The sequence below is a fragment of the Convolutriloba macropyga genome, chromosome 3, assembly GCF_964194025.1.
Source record: "Convolutriloba macropyga chromosome 3, txConMacr16.3, whole genome shotgun sequence".
NCBI lineage: Eukaryota > Metazoa > Xenacoelomorpha > Acoela > Convolutidae > Convolutriloba > Convolutriloba macropyga.
This window is the reverse complement of record NC_134470.1, coordinates 24,979,171-24,993,311: the sequence shown is the minus strand read 5'-3', so window position 1 is coordinate 24,993,311 and position 14,141 is coordinate 24,979,171.

The following is a 14,141-nucleotide window of genomic DNA, read 5'->3' as shown; positions in this document are numbered from 1 at the left end:
ATGATCTGACATTAAAGAGACTAAGAGACAAAAAAAATTGCACCAACAAAAACTTCACAGCAAAAACTGAATATCTAAATTTAAAAGCACCTATTAACAACGTCAAAATGCAGTCAGATAAAACCTTAACTACTCAAGTTTACTTTTTCCAAACTATACAGCAGATGGAAAGTTTTCTTAATGAGATTAGGTAACAAGTCGACAAAAAGAACGAACAGTGAGGCGAGCGAAACTTAAAAATTAATCATTTTTTACAAAAATGTTAAAAATCATTAGCTTTTAAATAAATAATCCTTGATAAATTACTAAAAAGTCATTACAAAACCAAAAGGACCTGTCTTTGGTCAGACTATGCCATAGAAACAAACTAAAGAGAAACTCAAAATGTTTATCATAAACATTTCAAAATGTTTATCATAAACTTTAAGACTATTCGCTATAAACTGACTGCTTCGGGTGACATCATTCAGTCAATCCTCAATTACAAGCCTATGAGACCTGTGAGCAATTTACGGCTACCTAATGAATAAAAACAGCAAATTCAAGAAAAAATTGAGCGAGAAAAGTGTCGAAGGTATTAAAAAGTGAACTTTTCACTAAAAACTCTTCTAAACTCTTCTTTTAAATCAAATTTTCAAGAGCAATGGGATTTCCCTCTTTTATCAATGTAATTTCAAAAATCAACAAATATGATTAAATACATCAGAAGCTTGAAATTTTCGAGAAAACCTGTATTATCAACGCCATTAATTTCATTAGCATTCAACGGAAGCCAATAAATACGATAAATTATCCCTCGACTGGACAATAAGTTTGTTTGCAGATCTTTTTTCATCAATAGGACCTTACAACAAGTGATTGACCATGAAAACAAACAACAGAGACAGGCAAAACCCAAAAATTCAGTAGAAAAGTGCCAGAAGAAAATGTCGGAGCAATTCAAATCATAAGCTCTTCTCTGAAAACGTTATCTATGATCCGTTGAACTTCTTCCCTAAACCAATGGGGACTATCAGCAGTAGGATAAGATTTCAAAAGAATCCAAAAATAAAATAAAGTACCCGAAAATATAAAAAATATGAAATCTCGTGGTATTGAAGTTTTTAAACTAAGAGGTAGAAGATAAAACCGCTAACCAGATTAATTTTGGCTACAGTAGAACAGAAAGGGATTCCTTTAGTACTGACATTGACCAACAGTTCACGAAAAAAAGTTTAGGATTGGTTAATGTTCAAAAAAAGATTTCGAAAAATTATTTTTAAACTCTTAACAGCCATTAAAATCAAATTCTTTCAACAGAGCTCAATAACTACGCTCAGATATAACCCGATCGGAGGAAAATGATGTTTGTCTTGCACAGATAATAAACAAGACATCACATTAAGTCTTATGTTTGAAAACAATAACAAACACAGGCAAAAACCAAATCTCAGTAGAAAAGTGATAGAAGAAAGTGTCGAAGACAATTAAACCAGTAGCTTTTCTCTGAAAACTTTCTCTGTAATTGAAAGAATGTCCTCTTTAAACCAATGGAATTACAATGATATTTGGATAATGTGTATAATGATTGGATAATGTGATAAAAGTTCAAAAGTAACCAATAATACAAAAATATCCACAAAAATTTTTTAAAAGTCAAAATCTTGTGTCATTGAAGTCATATAACCAATAGTTAGAACATAAAACAGCTAACCAGGTTAATTTTAGTTGGAGTAGAAAGCAAGTGGGTCCTGTCAATACTGAAACTGACTGACAGTTCGCAAAAAAAGTTTAAGATTTGTTAGTGTTCAAAATAAATTTTCGAAAAACTTTTAATTTATCAGCCATTATATTCAATAGCTTTCAGCGGAAGTCAATAAATTCGCTCAAAGATTTCCCGATGAGAGTATATTTATGTTTGTTATGCATAGGTAATCATTAAGACATCTCAATAAATCTTATGACTATTAAAAAAACAACAAAAAAAGGCAAACCAAAAATAGAAAAGTGCAAGAAAAACGTCTCGAAGCCATTTAATTCATAAATTTTTCATAAAATTTTTTCTGTAATCCACTGAACATCTTCCTTAAGCCAATGTGAGCCGTCAATATTTGGATATTATGATAAGATTTCAAAAGTAACCAATAATACGAAAATATCTAAAATTTTTTTAATTTTTTGAAATCTTGTGTCATTGAAGTCATATAACAAATAGTTAGATGATGAAACCGCTAACCAGATTACATTTGGTTGCAGTACAAAAGAAGATGGTGCTTTCACCCCTGGACTGACTTACAATTCACAATACTAAGTTTATGATTCTTTAATGTTCAAAAAAACTCGAAAGTCAGCCGCCATTAGCTCTCCACTCAAAGCACTAGATATGTTCACTTAATGCTCATTATGGAACATTTTGCATTGTTAGTCAATCTATCTATGCCATGAGACTCGAAAAATATAGTAAAATTTCAAAAAATTTACTTCAAAAATTTCAAGAAGTTCAGAACTTCATTTAAAATTACGAAACCTCAGAATCGAAGCCAAAAAAAACATGAGCAATTCCTTGAAAACGATGTTTCTTTGTTCATTGGGCTTCATTTGACTGTAAAGGAGGTTTTTCATTAATAGAAGCTCTATATAACAAGTGACTTGTCTCTAGGTGACTTAAAAAAGCAAAAAAAGAAAAGTTCTAAAAAAAAGCTCTCAAATAGAGTTCGATTTTTTTTGATAGTGAACTTTCCTACGAGTTCAGAACTAGTCTTTTTTATCGCCTTTAGTTTACTAGGAACACAAAATTGGACCTTTTTTGGCGTGAAATTCAATTTTGAAATACTATTTTTTAAGAAAAAATGTTTTAATTTTGAGAAAAAATACATTAAAAGTGAACAAATATCACGTTCACACAAACTTTCAATCCTCGATAATTCCTCGAAAAAATGAAATTCAAAAAAATCTTTCTTATTTTGAATTCTACGCTGAACCAGCTTTTTAAAGATACCACTCACATTTCTCTACGACGAATATATCAATCGGCCAAAATTGACTGAACAAAAAAAACCCATTTGAGTTTATAGTTCCTCCCCCCACAAGTGGGTCGGAACAACAAGCCTAACAGTTAGGTTAATTTCTGGAACGTTCAAAATATCAGATAACAATTATCTTGAGTTATTAATTATCTATTGAATTAATATGTATGAAAAATTACTGTTTATTTTGATATCAATTGCTCTCGAAGGAAGTTTGACCCAATTACTAAATATATTAGTCTTTTTAAGTCTCGAAGAGAAGAATGGAGATTCTACAGGTTTTTTTAGCTGACGCAAGTTTGTTCATGACTTGAAAATTCGACTTTTATTTTCGAACATTGAACTCTGATTTAGAACGTTGACTTCTGTTTTCGAACATCGGATTTTAACAGTAGCTTAGGTACTAATACATAGAAATTGAGAACCGCTGGTATTACTCAAGGTGAAAAGGTCTTTATGAGAAGTTTTCACATAAGTCTCTCTCCCTAGTCAAAGTACAGACACTATCCAGGCACAGCCCCACCTAACTACCCCCATCTAACCCCCCCCCCCCCCCACACACACACACACACACACACACACACCTAATAATCCCCCGCATATCCCCCAACTAACCCCTCATCCACCCCCCAAAAAAATACGCCCTTCCACCTACCCTCCGCATAGCCAGACCCCGAAACTAAGCTGTGTCATTTTATAATAGCCACGAAGCAATAGTGGCTATTAATGTGGACATCGTGGCTTTTTACAAGCCAAGAATTGGATTGTATTAGTGCTCTGTCGTTTTATTTTTGTACGATGTTTTCACATTTTTTCATGGGTTTTAGCTTTCAAAACAGGATAAACAACTAAATCTCTACAGGCATCAAGTTGCATTAGAGGCCCTCAGCCGCGTTTAATAGTCCCTCAAGTGCTTAGAGTAGTAAAGCTGCTGGGACGGCCCTAATTCAATGTTGAAAGGTCATTTTTAGGAGTTTTTGCGCTCAAGGTGTTGCAATTTTCGCGTTTTTTCTTTTTCAATTTTTTTGTTGGACCAGTCTAAAACTGAGGTTTGTAAAAATTGATTAAGATCGTTTGCAGGACATAATTACCTTTTATGACCGTTTTTTAGATCTATTTCTTTGGAACTCCAAACAAATGCAAATTTATACTTTTTTGTACATTTTTTTCAAGTTATTTGAAAAGTGTCGTCTATGGTTTTTTTCCGACCTAGGTGTCAAGGAAACTGCTCTAGGGTTTGATAGTAGGTTACTGCATAATTTCTATTGGAAATGGAGTGGTGTTCAACATTTTAACATCACGAATTTCAGTAATTTTCTTATGAAACTTGCAATTTTAATTCTTTTTTTATATTTGTCATTTTTTCGGTTCATTCAGCACAAGGAGCCAGGAAACCTCCGATAGGGCTGAATATGAATTTGGAAAATTTTGGCAGCCATAGATTAGTCATTCACATTTTAATATCACAAATTTTAGCAAGCTTTATAAAACTATCAATATTTTTGAATTCTTTGTCATTTGTCAGGTTTCTCGTGCATCAAGGGGCAAGTAACCTGCTCTAGGGTAAGATAATGTGTTGCTGCATAGTTCTTATAAGTAATGAATTGGTTATCAATGTTTTAATTAAAGGAGTTTTGGCAATATTTTGATAAAATCTTATTTAGTTTTTCTGAAAATTTTTATCTTGTTCCTAATTTATCGATTTTTTGTAGCCAGTGAATTCATTTTTGGCTTTAAATGGAGATGATGGACAGTCTCTTGAGAAAATAAAGTGGTGCTCAATATTTTAACATAAAAAATTTATGCAAGATTTAGTTCCAATTTGCAGAAGAAAATTAAAATTCTACTGTTTTTAGCTGACGCAAGTTTGTTCATGACTTGAATTTTCGACATTAATTTTCTAACATTGACCTCCGTTTTAGAATGTTGACTTCTGTGTTCGAACATTGGCTATTAACAGTAGCTTAGGTACTAATGCATAGAATTGAGAACAGTTGGTTATACTCAAGGTGAAAAGGTCTTTATGAGAAGTTTTCCCATAAGTCTCTCTCCCTATTCAAAGAACAGATATTCTCCACGCACTCCCTCCACCTAACTACCCCCCATCTAATGTCCCAATCAACTAATCTCCCGCCTATCCCCCAACTAACCCCTCATCCACCCCCCAAAAATACCCTCTTCCACCTTCCCACGCCTAGCCAGACCCCTAAACTAAGCTGGGCCGTTTTTTAACAGCCACGAAGCGATAGCGGCTTTTAATGGCGACATTGTTTTTTTACAATCCAAGAATTGGATTGTATTGGTGCTCTGTCTTTTTATCTCTGTACGATGTTTTTGCACTTTTTTGCAATTTTTGCGGTCTTTGTCTTTTCAATTTTTTCGGACCAGTCTAAAATTGAGGTGTTTAAGATTTGATAAAGATCGTTTTCAGGACATAATAACCTTTTTTGACCATTTTAAGATCTATTTGTTTTGGAAATACAAACATACACTCAAATTTATACAATTTTTTACAGTTTTTGAAAAAGCTTTGTCTTTGAATTTTTTCGGCCCTAGGTGTCAAGGAAACTCCTCTATGGTTTGATAATAGGTTGCAGCATAGTTTTTGTCGAAAATGGAAGGTTCTTCAAGATTGTAACATCAAGGAGTTAAGCATTTTTTTATTTGACGTAAAAAATTTTAAAATTTCAATATGTCGTTTTTAGGTTTTTCCAGCCCCGGGAGCAAGGAAACTTCCTACAGGGTTGAATAATAGGATATTGAAAAAGTTTAGTGGCCATAGAAAGGTAAATCACATTTTAATATTAATTATATTTGCAAGTTTGTGATATAAATTTTTTTTCATGTTTTTCAAAGGTTTTTTCGTTTTTCAAGTTTTTCCAGCCTCAAGGGCCATGTAACCTCCTCTACTGTTTGATAATAGGTTGCTGCATAGTTCTTAGAGAAAATGAGTTGGTTATCAATATTTTAATAACACGAGTTTTACCGTTTTTTTGATAAAATTTTATTTTTCAAATTTTCTAAAAATTTTTCTTCCTAATTTATCGATTTTTTATAGCCATTGAATTTGTTTAAAGATTTAAATAGGGAGGATGGGCAGTCTCTTGAGTCATTGAAATGGTTCTCAATATAATAACATCAAGAAATTAAGCAATATTTTGCTCAAATTTGCAGAAGAGAATTAAAACTCTAGTTTTTAGCTGACTCATGTTTGTTCATGACGTGAACTTCCTACATTATTTTCTAACATTGACTTCCGTATTCGAACGTTGACTTCTGTTTTCGAACATTGGATATTAACAGTAGCTTAGGTGTTAATTCATAGAATTGAGAACCGCTGGTAATACTCATGGTGAAAAGGTCCTTATGAGAAGTTTTCCCCTAGCAAGCTCTCTCTATTCAAATTACAGACACTCTCCACGCACTCCCTCCACCTAAATACCCCCATCTAACCCCCACATAAATGATCTCCCGCCTATCACCCAACTAACCCCTCATCACCCCCAACCCCCAAAAAAATTACCCCCTTCCACCTACCCCCGCATTGCCAGACCCCTAATCTAAGCTGGGTCATTTTTTCATAGCCATGAAAGTATAGCGGCTATTAATGGGGGCTTTGTGTTTTTTACAATCCAAGAATTGGATTGTATTGGTGCTCTGTCTTTTTATTTTTGTTCGATGTTTTCACATTTTTTCATGATTTTTAGCTTTCAAAATGGTGTAAACAGGTAAATATCTATGGGCATCAAGTTGCATTAGAGGCGCTTAGCCGCGTTTAATAGTCTCTCAAGTGCTTAGATTAGTGAAGCTACTGGGACGGCCGTAATTCAAGGTTGATAGGTCATTTGTAGGAGTTTTTGAAGCAAAAATGTTGCAATTTTCGCGGTTTTTGTCTTCGAACTTTTTTGTTGGACCCAATTGAGGTTTTTGAGAGTTGATAAAGATCGTTTGCAGGACATAATTACCTTTTGTGACCATTTTTTTATCTATTTGTTTTGGAACTACAAACATAAACACGCAAATTTGTACTATTTTTACAGTTTTTTTTTCTCCCCTATGTGTCAAGAAACCTCCTCTAGGGTTTGTTAAAAGGTTACTGCATAGTTTTTTTGGTAATGGAAGGTTTTTCAACATTTTAACATCACGAATTTTAGCATTTTTTATGAGACTTGCATTTTTTTCAACTTTGTCATTTTTAGGTTCGTCAAGCCCCAGAAATTTTTTTTCGTTTTCCAGTCTCAAGGGCCAAGCAACCTCCTCTACTTATTGACAAAATGTTGCTGCATAGTTCTTAGAGGTAATGAGTTGGTTATCAGATTTTTAAGAGCAGGAGTTTTAGCATTTTTTTGAAGAAATTTTATTTTTTAACTTTTCTGAGATTTATCTTGTTCCTAATTTATCGATTTTTAATAGCCAGTGAATTTGTATAAGGCTTGAAATAGGGATACTAGATAGGCTCTGGAGACAATGAACTGATCCTCAATATAATAACATCAAGAAATATAGTCAGAGTTGGATAATTTTTGCAATTTTTAATATTTTTTTGATTTTGTCACATTCTGAGTTTAACGGTCTTTATTAACTTTTTTATGTCTTGCATATGGACTAAGTTAGAGAAGTCATGATACAAAAAAATATATTGATAATTTTTATGCTAAAATTAAACTTCAAATTTTGCACTCCAGTTTTTTTTTGTAATATTTGTATTGTTTCCCGAGTTTTTCTACCTTTTGTAGATAAAAAAATCTCTCTCATGGCTTTTGCGTAAGTTAATGAGTATATTGATTTGTATCATATTGGTAAAAGCTTTAAGAGTTTTAACAATGATTATTTTGTTTAGTTCGTTTTCTTTTTTTAGTTTCACAACTTTTGAGATTGACTTTTATGTGGGATTGTTCAATTGACGTGCGGCTCAAGTAAAGTAGTTCTCAGTTGTTTATTCTTTGTTTTGTATATCAGTCCTGCTATGTTTGTTTTAATAGATTTGTCCTGCTTTGTTTTAAATCATCGTATCCACCGATGTTTCTTGCTACTATTGACTTTTTCAATTTCAGTGACTTCTAGTGCTTAGCAGTTATTTGTTTGCGTGACTTCAGTTGTTCTGCTTTTAGGTCAATTGCGTGCCTCACTAAAAAAGTGATTTACTAAATCACTTATTGAACTTTGAATTTTATGAACAATTACTATTTAAAAATCAATAGTATACATCTAAGTAGTGCCAAACGTATATGCCCTATTTCTTGAGTTTTGATTTCGAATAAAATTTTGGAAAAAGTGCATTAGGGTTTTTTCCTTAAAGAGCGTATGTGGCTAATCAAAATGACAGCCCGAATCTAACAAAAACGTCTAGTGGTCTTTGAAAGGACTGGTGGTCAATTATATATCTTATGTCTTTAGTTGTTTAAGTTCCATGGAACGGCACAAGCATCTATCTCGGCTATTTTCCGGCTATCTGCCGGCTTTGTTACTTACAACCATGCCTACAGTGTCACTCAGCTATTAAATTTTTCGATATTTTTTTCCGTGATGTTTTTTAGTTAAGCTTGTGTTAATATATTGCACAACTTTTCTGTGTGCTCTTTTTAAAAGAAAAATTTTTGTGGCGGCAGTTCACTACTAAATGTCAAAAGAAAATGCGCCAAAATTGATGTTTTTTTTTCGACTTAAATTTAGAGCGACTATAGTGGTCTTTAAGATTATCTAATGACGTCATTTGAAGCCGCTATAGTAGTTTTAATTACTCTACCTTCGACTGAAGCAGGGTACAATATATTTGAACTCCCACTAGTCTTTCTGGAGCAATTGTTTGGACGTTTGTCGGCTTTGTTATTTTATCGCAAATTAGAATCCATAGTTGGTAGTTGAAAATTATAGAAAAACTAGTTTTATGGGGTCCAGCAGGATAATTTGCCCACTTTGTTTAGGTCGAGGTCCCATCCAGAAATTGAAAGTTTATTGAAAAAAGTTTTACATTTGAACATTGCTTCCTCTTTTGTAAAGCGGTTTGGGTAATGTAGATGCATAAATGTAGACAAAGTTATAGGGAAATTGGTTCTGTTTGTTTTTTTGCAGTGCCGCTCAATTGATCCGAATCGCTAACAATTTTTTGGAAAAGTTAGTTCTGATTGTGAGCCTACTTCAGATTAAAACCCGTTTAACGAATGTTCCTTAACTAAGATCAAATATTCCTTAACTAAGATGATGAAAATACTAATACTTCTAATACTTCTTGAGTATTCGAGTATTGAGTTTTGATTTCGAATATTAATTTTAATAAAGCTCCACTAGGTTTTTCCTTCTAGAGCGTATGTGGATCATAAAAATGTTACTCCGAATCTAACACAAGAGTAGTGGTCTTTTTAAGGACTGGTGTTTAATTGTCTATCATATTTTTTTAGTTGTTTAAATTCCATGCAAGGCCACAAGCATCTATCGCGGCTATTTTCCGGCTATCTGCCGGCTTTGTTACTTACAACCATGTCTACAGTGTTACTAAGCTAATAAATTCGTCGTTATTTCTATTCCTTGATATTTTTTAGATAAGTTTAGTAAAGTAATTATATTGCACGACTCTTCTGCGGGCTCTTGTTTAATACAAAATTTTCGCTTGACCGGTTTGAGATTTTGATTGACTTTTGCAGCCTTGACGTTATCGTGATAAAAGATTCTCTGTCATTCACAATTTTAAGCAGCTGAACTCAAGTGGCGTTAGTTCCCTACTAAATGTCAAAAGAAAATACGCCAAAATTGTTTTATTTACTTCAAGGTTTATAAGTGACTATAGTGGTCTACGAAAATCTCTAATTTGAAGCACCTATAATAATTTTAGTTACTCTACCCCCGACTGAAGGAGGCTACAGTATATTTGAGCTCCCACTAGTCTTTCGAGAGCAATTGTTCGGACGTTTGTCGGTTATGTTATCGCAATTTAGACTCCATAGTAGGTAGTTGAAAATTATAGGAAAACTAGTTTTATGGGTTCCGGCAGCATAATTGGTCGCCACTTTTGTTTGATCTAGGTCCCACTTTAGAAATTGAAGGTATTGCTTCCTTTTTGTAAAGCGGTTTGTGTAATGTAGATGCCATAAATCTAAACAAAATTACAGAGCTGAGTGCGAGTTTGACTGTCTTAAATTTGACTGAAACTCTGACAACCAAAAAAAAAATTTGCAACACTAAAATAACAGAAATAACTGTTGTATTTTTGGTAAAAATTTGCAATGTATGAATCACCGCGCTTAACTTCAGGTCAAAACTGCATTTTGAGTTCTCTTTTGTAAAACTTAAAATGAAAGGTCGGAACGAGGTATGCGAGAGCACAGGTGCGCGAGTCTCCTTTTATATTGTAAATTGTTTTCTGTTTCGCAATCGTTCGATGCGAAAGTCTTGTTTTAGTTAATCAACATCAAGACCTGAGTTTACAAAAAGACCGATATACTCTTCAACTCTAAATATTAATTGATTTGACTCGTTGCAGCAAAATTTTCTTTTTTTAACTTGAGTTTGTGATAAATTCGCGGCATTGTTATGCTGGAATTTATAAATTTGCCGTAATAAAAGAAGTGGCGCATTTTTGGCGTTATGGAAAGCAATCGGTGTGCCAGTCTATTTGCATCTAACATCATCTGCATTTAACATTATTTGACTGAAGTGATTCCTTTGCTGATAGCAGTGATAGAGAAATAAGACAAAGAGACTCGGCTATGTGCGTTGGCACATAATGTTTGACCCCGCTCATCCGCATTCTTGGCTTATCCCCATATTTACCAAATCAAAAGATAGGAAATAGTGAAGTGAAGATTTTCAATTTGAAGCTTGATGTACGCTCAAAATAGGACAGACATATATGCCAGAGACGTTATTACCAGTCCGGTTATCTTTTTATTACTGAAATGATTATCCAACTTGGCTGACCCATGTTTTTTTAGCTTTTGCATTCTCTAAGATTTATTACGAGCACACTAAAAATTATCAATTGATTGGCCAAAAAGTCCTACAACTTATGGCAGAAAATGACGTCTAAGACACAAATTCAGCAGCAGAGTGTTAGAATTTATCAAAGTCACTCCAACTTCTTGAAACGTGCTCCGATGGGCGTAACTAAAATCGAGGAATGATTTGAAAAACATAGAAAAGGACCCAAATTAAAATACAGCAAAAAAAACGAGCTGAAAACCCAAATTTCAACTTTTTTGCTGTAAAATCAGCCATTGATAGTGAGGAAAATATAGAAGACAAAAATAAACGCAATAGAAATAGATAAAAATCTCGACAAAAAAACCCAATTTTTTCGAAATATCGATATAATGATATTAAATTTATGCAAAGAAATCTTTTTGTGAAATTTTACGTTATTTTGTACCAAAAGGAGTAACTTTGAGAGAAACCCAATATAAAATAACGAAAAAAACATTTCGCTAAACTATATTAGTTTCTGGAAAGTAGCTCCCACATAGTTTAAAAAAACTTGTAACCCCTTATTAAAACAAGGAACGGCAGATTCAAAACAGTAGCCGCTTCATAGTATTTAGTAATTGACGAATCGTTTCTCAATTGCAGATAGGTAGAAAAAAAAACGTCATGGCAAGTAAAAGCCAATATACGAAGGCAGAATTTTCATTTGTTATTTTTAAAAGGAAATGGTGTATTAGTTGATAATTTCAGCTCGAGTATGAAACTAAGCCGCGTTAAACTGTATCAGAAACCTATAGATACCTATTACTCAGCAATTTTTATGAAAACTGAATTGATTAAGCAGTGATACTTGCTGTCACTACTAAACAGCTGAGAGCTGCAATCAGTGCGACTAACCTTCAGTTCCAATAGAACAAGATAAAATTGGTGAAACTAATGAATCGATAAACTTTCGAAAGCAAGCGATTCCGAAGTTATAAATGACATAACTATTTAAAATTTCATTGATGGGTTCTTAGTAATCTTAGTGATCCCTTAGTTTCTGAGACAAAGTAGTAGTAATACCGGAATATCCACAACAAAAACAGGAAAATTAGAACCGGGCAAAACGAAAGGACATATTGTCGGAGCCTCAGAAGCCATATAGTTTTTTTTTTACTAAAATACGCAATAAAATATCTTTTTGCCTCCTTAGAACGCTCAATTGTCCCCATTTTTATTAATTGCTCTCAAGCGAAGTTTGTAGCCATTATATTAGTCCTGTAGGTCTTTTCTATGCAATTTTCCGCTTGACCGATTTTTCGTCGACCGATTCACTAAACTAGTAGCGCCCAGCGGGCTTTAGGTTCTCTTAGAGCATTTCAGCTCACTAGACACCAAGTATGCGACTCAAAGAAGCTTTTTTGAAGATTAACATTTATGGTGTGAAGGGCGCTTCTCAGAGGTTGACCCCCATCCCCCCACAACAACAATCAAACCCACACCCCCCCCCCCCCCAACACAACAACCAACCCCCTTCCACTGTTGCGCCCGATGCGCTCACCTCACTCACGCTCCTTCAATGAAGCTAAAGCTGGCCTCACTAAACCGTAGCTGGCTACTGACCAAGCCAGCTGGTCGTTTGAGAGTAATTCACTCGGTTTTGTTTAAAGTTAGTCATCAGGACAGGAAAAGAACAAAAAATTTAGACAGAACTCGAAAGTTCACCGAAATTTTCCAAGACCCTAATCTCAAAATCATAAGGACAAGTAAGCTGTTCAAAGAAAACATATAGGTACAGTCATGCTTTTTTGAGACTGCATGATGAAATTTGTATGATTTAAACAGTGACAATACAACAAAAAAGCAAATACAAGAGAAACGAAACAAAAACAAATTTTTATGAAGTCTCATAGAGTCAAAATCATTAAAATCTTTTGCTGATTGATTCCAACAACTATGCACCATCAGAACAATTTTATCACCTTGAAAAATTTATGCATTAAATCAACAAAAAAATGGCAAAAAGAACAGTCAAATTGCTCCAAGTGACAAAACTTGTAAGTTTAAACCTAACGTTAGTTCAAACAAACACTTTACTCTCCTCTTTAATATCAATTTGTTAAAAAGTTTTAAGCTGTGAAGCTACGAATTCTTGCGCATATTTGTTTTTCTAGTCTTAAATTTCAACGTCACAGGCTGGAAAAAAGGTTCACAGGATGAAGATCTTAAATAAAGGTGGCTCCCCAATACAATATGATCCAAACCTTTCGATTTTAAAAACCTAAAGCTCGCTTTTGGGTGGCGTAGTTATCAGGAACGCAAAATTTTAGCTAATATTAACATAATTGTGTCAAAATATCTAAAATTGGTCGAAAACGACGCTAAAATTGAACAAATAACTATGAAATTTCAAATCTTCACAAAAACTAAACCTGTATAACCCGAAAAAAATTTGAAAAATTTGTTTTCCTATTCAATTGTGCGGTCGATGGGCTTTCTAATGGAAACACTCGCTCACGCAAAACCTAAGCAGACGATTAGCCTGCTTACAGTAACACAGAGAAACCTAGCCTCAGCACTCTAGTATATAAGAGATGCCACAGAGCCTTATTTGAAGAACTGACGGAGTATTTCTGTTCTTATCTTGCCAATATAGGGTGATTTCACTATAGGTGTTACAGCTCATATCATTGACATTTTATCCGGCTCTTTGTTTCTAGAATCAAATGCTGATTGCTTGTATGGCTGTCACGGAGAATAACATGCGAACCCTTTGATTGCTTTTGGGCAGAGCTCAACTGGTGAAGTTCATTTTTAGACCATTTCAGACTTTTTTAGCGAGAACCTTGTGAACCTTCTGCCAATGTGTTTTTGAAGCGGTGAGCATTGTAATGTTTTGTTCGTACATCAAGGTAACCAACTTGCAAACTCCTGTTTGGTGGAACCAAATGGCTTTTTTGAGTTTTAGGGATTTTCCGGTCTTTTTTGGGAAAACGGACTGATTCTTGTGGTTGCCTATAAAAATAACAGCTTGGGTTTTCCTTTGTTATTCCATATCATTTTTGGTATTTGAGTAGAATGTGCAGCTTTTGGTTAACCACTTTCGTCACCATCCTTCTGTCTGCGTTCCTCGTGCAATGCAATGCAAACAAGGTCATGTCCTCGTGTCATGTCAACTACAAGAATAACTATCACGTTATTTCACTATGGAAAAGGAACAACGTTGCCTGTTTTTGATCA